The sequence below is a fragment of the Nanorana parkeri genome, unplaced genomic scaffold (genome assembly GCF_000935625.1).
Source record: "Nanorana parkeri isolate BGI_ZX_2015 unplaced genomic scaffold, ASM93562v1 scaffold1229, whole genome shotgun sequence".
NCBI lineage: Eukaryota > Metazoa > Chordata > Amphibia > Anura > Dicroglossidae > Nanorana > Nanorana parkeri.
This window is the reverse complement of record NW_017307497.1, coordinates 496,773-507,055: the sequence shown is the minus strand read 5'-3', so window position 1 is coordinate 507,055 and position 10,283 is coordinate 496,773. Positions and strand designations below refer to the sequence as shown.

The 10,283-nt window shown below is 38.2% G+C and overlaps 1 protein-coding gene across 1 annotated transcript in view; it reads left to right on the top strand.

Annotated features, from left to right (window-relative positions):
- The first annotated feature begins 360 nt into the window (after nt 1-360).
- The window catches only part of LOC108797117 (bile acid receptor-like), a 99,359-nt gene continuing 89,436 nt past the window's right edge, over nt 361-10,283 (top strand). Inside the window, exon 1 of the mRNA XM_018568691.1 lies at nt 361-458. The gene's annotated coding sequence lies outside the window, so the exon portion shown is untranslated. The remainder of the gene's footprint in view (nt 459-10,283) is intronic.

The following is a 10,283-nucleotide window of genomic DNA, read 5'->3' as shown; positions in this document are numbered from 1 at the left end:
AAGAAAGAAAATGTATGTTGTACACATACACAAAAGTACAGAATACTATCATTTAACCATTCCCATGCCATATAAATTGCTACTGTCTTGTTAAGCTGGTAAATGTTTTGTAATAATTGGGCAAAAGAGCATAACTGTTTCTTCACTCCAAGCAAAAGGACTATGGGAATGTGTGACGTTTAGGTCCCTGTAGCCTCTGTCCCCAATGATCCACTTATTATTTGATTTATGTCTGTTTCGCTGCCCTTGCAGTGACCCAGAGGGAGGGCTGTGTGGGAAGTTGGTGTGTGAGATTATAGAGAGGGCTGATGAAGCTGTGGACTTTGCAGAACGTCTGGAGCCTTAGTATATGCACAGAGACTGATAAATAGCCACGAAAAAGACATCAGGCTTAATTAGGCTTTCCAGCTTGCAGTGGTGCCTACATCTGGAGATAGCCGTGCTCATCCAAACTGTATGTAAGTACAGCACATTCTATGTACAACCTTATAGTGCAATTAGAAGTACAAAAAGTCCATGTATATTATTTTTTTCTTGTTTGCAGCTTATTCTAATAAACATGCCTTTATTACACACTCAGTTTCATAAGTACTGAAACTGCTGATTATTTATGAAGTGTAGTTATATTTAGTATACATTAGACTTATGTTGGTAACTATTTGCATGCTTTATTAATAATTATTTATAAAAAAATTTTATTGTTGGTACAGGTCTACTTTTCTTTATTTTTTATCTATTACAGTATTTTCTTTTACTATAATTTGAATGTAATACAATTTTTGCAACATGTGATATACAATACCATTTATAAGAATTATAACATAAATACATGGTCAAATATAAGCTTGCTTTATTCATTTATTAGTTGACTATTAGTATGCATGGATAATATGATTTGGGCCTTTATTTTTAAAATACACACAGGCCTTCAGATCCTATCTGTAACTATATGTCAATGTGAAGTCTCTAAGCAATTACTGCTAGTAATTACTGTGGCATGTGGTATACCATATTAATTTTTTACTGTACCAATGACAACTAATTTGCTACACTCTCACTTTTTGTTGCTGTACTGAAGGAGAGCTGCAGTTGTTAGTATGATATATGACTTTAAAGTGTTTGTTAGACAAATGTATGCCCAAAGGATATAGAGTTTGTATTTAAGTAGCTGTGAGAATCCCTAGAACACTGGAAATCATAACACCACTGAAGTGATACAAACATGATAGAAGGCCCTTCAAAGCTCATTAGTGACGTACCTGGGTTTTAAGTCGGGTACATTATTTCATGCATATTGAGGGTCCTAAATATATTTTTAAATGGTAGATTTTCCATTGTAGCCCAACATTTTAAATAAATCATTCTATGTTAACAAATCTGAAAATTGTCTGTGAAGGTTCTCATTCATCACGTTCATGGTATATCTATAAAAAAATAAGTCAAGGCAACTGGACTTGCTGTATTTTGTTGAAGATGTTTCACTGGTCATCCAACCAGCTTTCTCAATTCACAATGACTTGTACAAAAAATTATCTGGGCATAAATATGGTGAATGTTGCTCCAATCCACATAATCTGTTAATCGCAACCAGGTGTTGATTTCATTTGCATAATTGGAGCTAGGAGGTGTTATCAACCTGCCCAGATAGAGATGTTAAAACAGCTTGTATGTGGCCGACAATAAATGTCTCAACCCCCCTCCCCACCTCTATTCAACTTGGCTTCTCCATTTTTACATAAATGGTCTCTTTCACACCTCTTTTAAACCAGACCTTGTCCCTGTCCAGGATGCGTACTTGACTGTCTTCAAAGGAGTGAGCTTTTTCCTTTAGATGCAGATATACTGTATTGTCGAATCCTGACCAGAAGGTTTGGCTCTTCTATGCTGTGCCATCTGCTGGTGTAGCTGCTGTTTTGTTTCACCGACATACAATTCTGAGCACTCCTCACTGCACTGGACTGCATACACAATGTTGTTCAACTTGTGTTTTGGGGTTGGGTCTTTTGGGCCAACCAGTTGTTGCCTCAGTGTATTGCTGGGTTTAAAGCAGACAGGGATGTGATGTTTTTAAAAAACCCCTCTGAGTTTCTCAGACACCCCAGCTACATATGGGATGACCAAATTCTTCCGTTTGTCATGCTTTTCACCCTCACTGGTACACTTGGCATTATTTCCTCTTCTTTCCGTTCTGACAAAAGCCCATTCTGGATACCCACAAGTTTTAAGGCCCCCCCTGAGGTGTTTGAATTCCTTCAGGAGGAGGCCAAGACGAAGGAATTGAAACACCTCAGGGGGGCCCTTAAAACTTGCGGGTATCCAGACTGGCCACATTTTGGGAGCCATTAACTAGTAATTAACTAGTAATAGCACCACAAGTGTGTTGCACATTTTTTACGCGTTCCGTGAACATTTTTGCCCACGCTCAGCGCGCGTTCATGGAATGTCTAGCTATGAACAGGAACGTAATGCCAATGTGCAGGTTACATTCTGTCACAGGTTTTTGTGTTTGTGATAGTATTACCGAGTAACTATTTTATGACTGATAGTGAAGTTGATTGTATTCATTTTTATTTAACATGCCTTTTTTTAGACTTTCCTCCACATTTACTTGGTGACACAGCTGTCCAGCAAAACTGACAGTTACAGGGGTTGCAAAGACAACACTGATAGGGGCTAGCTTTTCTTTATTTGGCTTAAAGCTGAAGTTTAGTAATTTTTTTAATAGAAAAGTAGCACTAAACACAGAACCCACACCATTCTTCTCCTGCTGTGATCTCAAATTGCATTGCGTTCTGTAAATGGAAGAGGAAATTCTGTCATTCAACTGCTCCTGCATTGACAGAATGCAGTGCATTGTGGAATGATAGTAAGAGAAGATCTGTGAATGGAAGAAAGAGCTATGGGGGAGGGACCTCACAGACCTCTCCCACTGCAGCCTCACATAGAATGGCTAACTGTACAGTCCTGGCCAAAAGTTTTGAGAATTACACAAATGTTCACAAAGCCTGCTGCTTCAGTGTTTTAAGATCTTCTTGTCAGATGTTATTATGGTATACTGAAGTATAATTGCAAGCATTTCATAAGTGTCAAAGGCTTTTATTGACAATTACATTAGTTTTATGCAAAGAGTCCAAAAACAAAAGTAGGAAAATGGGGCTTTAAGGCACCAAGTGACAAAAAAACAAGAAATTACAACATAATAAACAAAAAGTTGTACAAAAAATTGCGAATCACCACACGAACAAGGACACCACACCCCTAGGTATATAGAATACAAAAACAGAATAGAGAAATGAATACAGAATAGCTTTAAAAGTGTCATTTATATATATTCTTTATTCAAATACATAATTAACAAAATCTGTCATCTTTGTTAATTATGTATTTTAATAAAGAATATATATATTTTTATACATTAAGCAACTTGTTTGTGTAATTTTGACCTGGGTCTCCTTGCATTTGATAAATTACACTTTTAAAGCCCCATTTCTCTATTTTGTTTATGTATTCCATAATAAATAAAAAGTTCTTTATTATACAAAAGTTAAAAATATTTTAAAACATAATTGATATGTGCACACTTCAAGGAAAAGAAACTGATCTACAAATAATCTATTCCAAGGTTACATTGTGAGGCTAAGCATAACAAACATAATTAGTATGACTTGTTCTTGTGATCATAAAGCACTCAACTGCCTCTTATGTTAGGAATAGTGATTCTCGCTATAATCACTATTCCTGACATAAGAAGAGCCAGTTGAGTGTTGTATGATCACAAGAACATGTCATACTAATTATGTTTGTTATGGTTGCTTAGCCTCACAATATAACCTTGGAATAGTTTATTTGGAGATCGGTTTGTTTTCCTTGAAGTGTGCACATATCAGTTATGTTTTTTAATATTTTTTACTTTTGTATAAAAAAGAACTTTTGATTTATTATGTTGCAATTTCTCGTTTTTTTGTCACTTGGTGCCTTAAAAGCCCCATTTTCCTTCTTCTTTTTTTGGATTTTATATACTAGGAGTGTGGCACCTTATATTCAGGATTCGGTCACAACAATTTGATTCAATTATGCAAAGAGTCAATATTTGCAGTATTGACCCTTCTTATTCAAGACCTATGCAATTCGTCCCGGCATGTTGTATATCAACTTCTTGCATAATCAATGCTTGAGTTTGTCAGAATTTGTGGGGCTTTTTTTTCGTTCACCCGCCTCTTGAGGATTGACCACAAGTTCTCAATGGGATTAAGGTCTGGGGAGTTTCCTGTCCATGGACCCAAAATTCCGATGTTTTGTTCCCCAAGCCACTTAGTTATCACTTTTGCCTTATGGCAAGGTGCTCCATCATGCTGGAAAAGTCATTGTTCGTCACCAAACTGTTCTTGAATGGTTGTGAGAAGTTGCCCTTGGAGGATGTTTTTGTACTATTCTTTATTCATGACTGTGTTGTTAGGCAAAATTGTGAGTGAGCCCACTCCCTTTGCTGAGAAGCAACCCTACACATGAATGGTCTCAGGATACTTTACTGTTGGCATGATACAGGACTGATGGTAGTGCTCACCTTTTCTTCTCCGGACAAGGTATTTTCCGGATGCCCCAAACAATCACAAAGGGGATTCATCAGAGAAAATTACTTTACCCCAGTCCTCATCAGTCCAATCCCTGTACCTTTTGCAGAATATCAGCCTGTCCCTGATGTTTTTCCTGGAGAGAAGTGGCTTCTTTGCTGCCTTTCTTGACACCAGGCCATCCTCCAAAAGTCTTCGCCTCACTGTGCGTGCAGATGCACTCATACCTGCCTGCTGTCATTCCTGAGCAAGCTCTGCACTGGTGGTGCTCCGATCCCGCAGCTGAATCAACTTTAGGAGATGGTCCTGGCGCTTGCTGGACTTTCTTGGGTGCCCTGAAGCATTCTTCACAACAATTGAACCTCTCTCCTTGAAGTTCTTGATGATCTGATAAATGGTTGATTTAGGTGCAATCTTAGTAGCAGCAATATCCTTGCCTGTGAATCCCTTTATGTGCAAAGCAATGATGACTGCCCGTGTTTCCTTGCAGATAACCATTGTTAACAGAGGAAGAACAATGATTTCAAGCACCACCATCCTTTTAAAGCTTCCAGTCTGTTATTCTAACTCAATCAGCATGGCATAGTGGTCTCCAGGCTTGTCCTGGTGCACACTGACACCTGTGTTAACGAGAGAATCACTGACATGATGTCAGCTGGTCCTTTTGTGGCAGGGCTGAAATGCAGTGGAAATGTTTTTTTGGGGGGATTTAGTTCATTTTCATGGCAAAGAAGGACTTTACAATGAATTGCAATTGATCTGATCACTCTTCATAACATTCTGGAGTATATGCAAATTGCCATAATACAAACTGAAGCGGCAAACTTTGTGAAAATTAATATTTGTGTCATTCTTAAAACTTTTGGCCAGGACTGTAGTATCTGGTGGTTGGGAGAGGAGCAGTGAGGGGAAGAATTTTAGAAGAAGAAGCAGCAAGTGAAGCTAAGGGGATACACACCATCAGACAATTACTAAATGTGAGCTTTAAAGCAGTACTCCGGGCAAATCAATTCTTAACCCTTGCAGTGAGACTACTCCCGCACTGCAAGGGTTAAGTGATCGTTTTGTCTAGGGAGCTAATATAACAAAGTTATACCCACCAGAACCGCAATCCCGGCTTGATCTTAGACCAATCCTCTCACCAATCCTCTCAGCCTCACTGTTACTGTTACAATTACTAAGTGCAAGCAAGTTTTAGATTGTTGCTTATTTAAAGTCCATTTAAACTACATGCCCATCTAAAATTACCCTGCCCATTGGGTGACAGCACTGCTCTGCATTTTCACTGCTGCATTGTCACCCTATTACAGTAAGTGAAATATGAGGTATATACGAATCAACAGGTGATAAAACAATTTTACAGGAGAACTAAGAAAACAAAAACTGCTGTGAGTTTGCTTACTTCTACGAGTGCTTGCCATTTGTGAGTGAAATTCAAAATGCATAGTGCAGGGCTACACTATCCAGCAGTACGGGAGTGGAGAAGGGGCATTTGCCAGAGGGTAAGTATAGTGATGAATGACCCTTTAATTACTATTACATTTACCATTTACTTTGAAATGGAAAAGAAGATCATTAGAAGATACAATAAAGGTTTTAGTGCAGAATAACGTGTTTGGTAATTACATTTTCATATCTGTACATTGTTTGGATTTTTTTTCTCCAAATGAGGGATAGTTCCTCCAAATGAGGGACAGTTGGGAGGTATTAGGCAATTGTATCCATTGTCACAGTAACTCCAAAGCCTAATTAAATTATTTGAGAGTAGTAGTGTTTGGCAGGAGAATCACTGAAGCAGGGGTTTTTAACTCAGACCTGTAGCTAGGCCTTAACAGTAAAATCTTGTTTAACCAAGAAACTAACATTGATACAGAACAGCAATAATATTGCAGGAAGATGTTAAATGTAACACCTAGCAGTACCTTACATTTATCTTTGTAGGGCATCTTTTTAATTAGCTTTCTAGACTTCCTTTATTTTTAATTTCACAGCCATTATAGGTGATGTAATATGTATGTTTGATAAATAACAGCACAATAATAATAGCTTCACTAAATGTAAACAGTTAGACTCAGTTATTCATGTCTCAAATAAATATTATTCAGAATATGTCACTACTTTACATGTAAACAGACTTCTTAGGTTGATGGAAGAATGCTTATTTCAATCACTATTTGGAGTATTATTAAAATAACTTAAAATATGCTAATATAAAAATTAAGTATTTGATTCTAAACAAAAAATTCCATGGCTGGATTCCTGGAGGATTACTTAGTTTATTGAAAAAAATTGTGTTTACATTTCTTGATATTATATGGTAAAAGGCTAGTCTGTAATTAAACTTAATCTCTGGATTTTGAGTTATAACGTAAGCCAAGATTTGCATATTGTGACTTTGGTTTTCATGTTTTTCCAGCTTGTAATAAAAAAAGGTGCAAAAATAAAAAACCATGACTGATCAGTGGGTTAGCTACCATGACTACTGTTTTGCAACACTCCTACCGTAGTTATACAGTATATCTTTAATGTACACTGCAATTTCAGTTACACCAATGTGTTTTGGGGGTCCTTCTAATAGAACAGCATACTGGGTGTGTGAATGTACACTCATCACCCATCATAGATAGCACTATTCCATTATCATCCTGACATGGTGGTGTTTCTGGCCTTTATTAGGTAACTAACACATTTTTGTCATTTGTGTAGGTTGGATAACAAGGGAACAAAGGGTTTAAAGACATAAACCCTTTGCTCCCACGCCCCGCAACCTACACTAATAGGCAAAAATGTGTTAGTTACCTAATAATTGCTCTTTATTTACTTCTTGTCAGCTGTTAATGCCCATATCACATCACTATCCTTGTTGTTGTTGATTAATCCAGCGTTTCACAGCGTTTTTTCAGTCATGGCACACTTTAAAATTATTGTAATTATTGTATTATCTCATGTAATGGACTTTAAGGGGCCAACCCCTTGCAAAACACAAAAAAGTAGGGGTTCCCGCTTACATCAAAATCCCCCCTTTAAATCAGGAACCCTCTTTCTGAGCCCCATTTATATCAGAGTCTACCCTTCCCATCAGAATCCTTCTATTACATCAGGAGCTGAAGCAGCATGGTAAAGGGTGGGAGGATGGGCCAGATAATTTTGAGGCACCCCTGAGGAAGCCACAAAGCACCCCAGGGTGCCATGGTGCCCTGGTTGAGAAAGGCTGGATTCATCATTGCTTTCTTTACCAGCATGCTGCTGTTCTGTTTTTGTTTAATGATTTTTATTGAAGACAGCTTTTGCAGCATACAACAAATATACAATAGGTATACAACTGTTCTACAGAAGAAACATGAACTACTAAGAAGTGCTTAGTTCTAATTATAAACTGGATTAATGTCCATTGAAATTAACTGAAAGATGTAAGTTGTAATCATTTATCAGTACAGAGAAACTGATAGAGAGTAATGTGAGGGCAAAGAAGAACTATATAGGGTGAAATGACCCCGGGGAAAAATGGAATGAGAAAGAAGGAGGGAGGGGGGGACAGGTTATAGGTACTCTATGTAGTTTGTTGAAAAATGTTTAATTTGTTCCACTTTGTAAAGCTTTCTGGTTAGTCAAGGTGAGCCTTTGGGGTTGAGACAGAGAAGGTTGTTAACGGCTAAAGGATCATCTACTGCTTCAAGGCAGACCCAAACTGGTATTTCGGAGGTTGCATGATATTTTGTGAGTTGGGCTATTTGGAACACTTGATAATATTTGTATGAGACTCCCAATCCCCCTTGGTTCTTAGTATATTGTATTCTTATGTATTCTGAGTTGTAGGCATTGTCATATAAAGCATGAGATTTGTCTCTGTAAACTTCTAAGGATGTGGGAGAGGATAGAAACTGGTAAGATCCTAAAGTAGGATAACAGTTTGGGGCAAAGTTACATTTTTATCTCTGCTACCCAACTGCTTAGAAAGGCTTTTAGTTTGTGTGTTAAAGGGGGTAACTGCCTTTATAAAGTGACATAAAGGAGTTGGTTATGAATATGTAAACATAGGAGAGCCTATGAGGCTCCTAATGATATTCATAGGGATTGGCTGAGATTATGTACTAGTTTGTGTGGGAGTGTGTTACTGATTGCCTTAAATTTGGCAGGGTAAGATGTAGGCCAGAGGTATGGTGAACTGCATTAATAATATTTGTATATTTGTAAATTGGACAGTGATGTCAATGGGCTTGTTACAATTATAATAACATTACCAACCAATAGGCTAAGCTATTTCTATACCCTAAATAAAAGGATTATTTTTAATCAGCCATGCCCGAGGTTTGATAGCAAAAGCAAAAGGCAGGGGGAACAGGTGGCATCCCTGCCTTGTCTCCTTTACGAATGCCAAACTGAGATGATTTAAATCTTGAATACCTGACGAATGCCCTTAGGGACAAGTATAAGGCAGTGACCAACTTTGGAACTTGGGACTAAAACCAATTTTTTACTGAAAAGCCATTGCTAGGAAAGTGAATCAAATGCATTTCTTATATTTAGGGATATTTAGGGGCATTAAGGAGATTTTTTTTCCTGGAAACCTCTAGAAGTAGGGAGATTTTCACATGCTTGTCTGGCTGGTATAAAGCCTACCTATTCTCTATGCATAAGGAAACCAATACCAATAATTAATCTAGTTGCCAACAATTTAGCTAGGAGCTTTACAATGACATTTAGCAAGGATATCAGCCAGTAGTTCCAATTTACCTTTTTACCTGGCTTTTGGAATCATACCTAAGCTTGCTAGCAGAGAGTAGAATATGTGCTCTGCTTGAACTGTGAGAAGAATAAGATCACATTAGGCTTTGTCTAAGTTGGTTTTGTTTTGGGGTGGAGTTTTGTTGGAAGGCATGTGCTGTTTAATACACGATAGTTTCCAATTGCCAGAGACAAGATAATCTCTCCCTTATCGTTTGTGAGTCTAACTGGATGCATTTGCCTCTGATTAATGTTTTGTAGACATGTGCGATTCGGTTCGTTCCGAAATTCGTTTCGGACGAATTTTCGGAAATTCGGATGCATCCGAATTCCAAATTACAGCTAAGACGAATGCAAACGAATCCGAAATTCCCGATTTCCCGAAATTCGTTATTGGACGAATTCCGTTGCAGCAAAATGACATTGGGGGAGAAAAAATGACAACATTTTACCTCTACAACACATGTATGCTTAAAGTACAGAGGCTATAGAGTAGCGGGTAGAGTACAGCGCCCCCCCCTCCCTGCGCCTTACCAGGCCATGTGCCCTCAGCATTGGGAGGGTGTCCCCGTGCCGATGGGGACAAGGGCCTCTTCCCCACAACCCTGACCCGGTGGTTGTGGGGGTCTGCGGGCAAGGGAGCTTATTTGCATCGGGTACCCCTTTAAATAAGGGGGCACCCAGATGCCGCCCCCCCCCATGTGAATGAGTAAGGGGTACTTGTACCCCTACCCATTCACTAAAGGGTTAAATCAAATAGTAAAAAGTCCAGACTTTTGACAAAATCCTTGGGTAGAAGGGGGATGTAGACAATTAAAATAAACATACAGGTGAAACTCGAATAATTAGAATATCGTGCAAAAGTAATTGCAGTAAGTGCTGCAAAAGGGGCCCAAACCAAGTACTGAGTACATATGCATGCTTGTACTTTTCAGAGGTCCGATATTGTTCTATGTACAATCCTTGTTTTATTGATTGCATGTAATA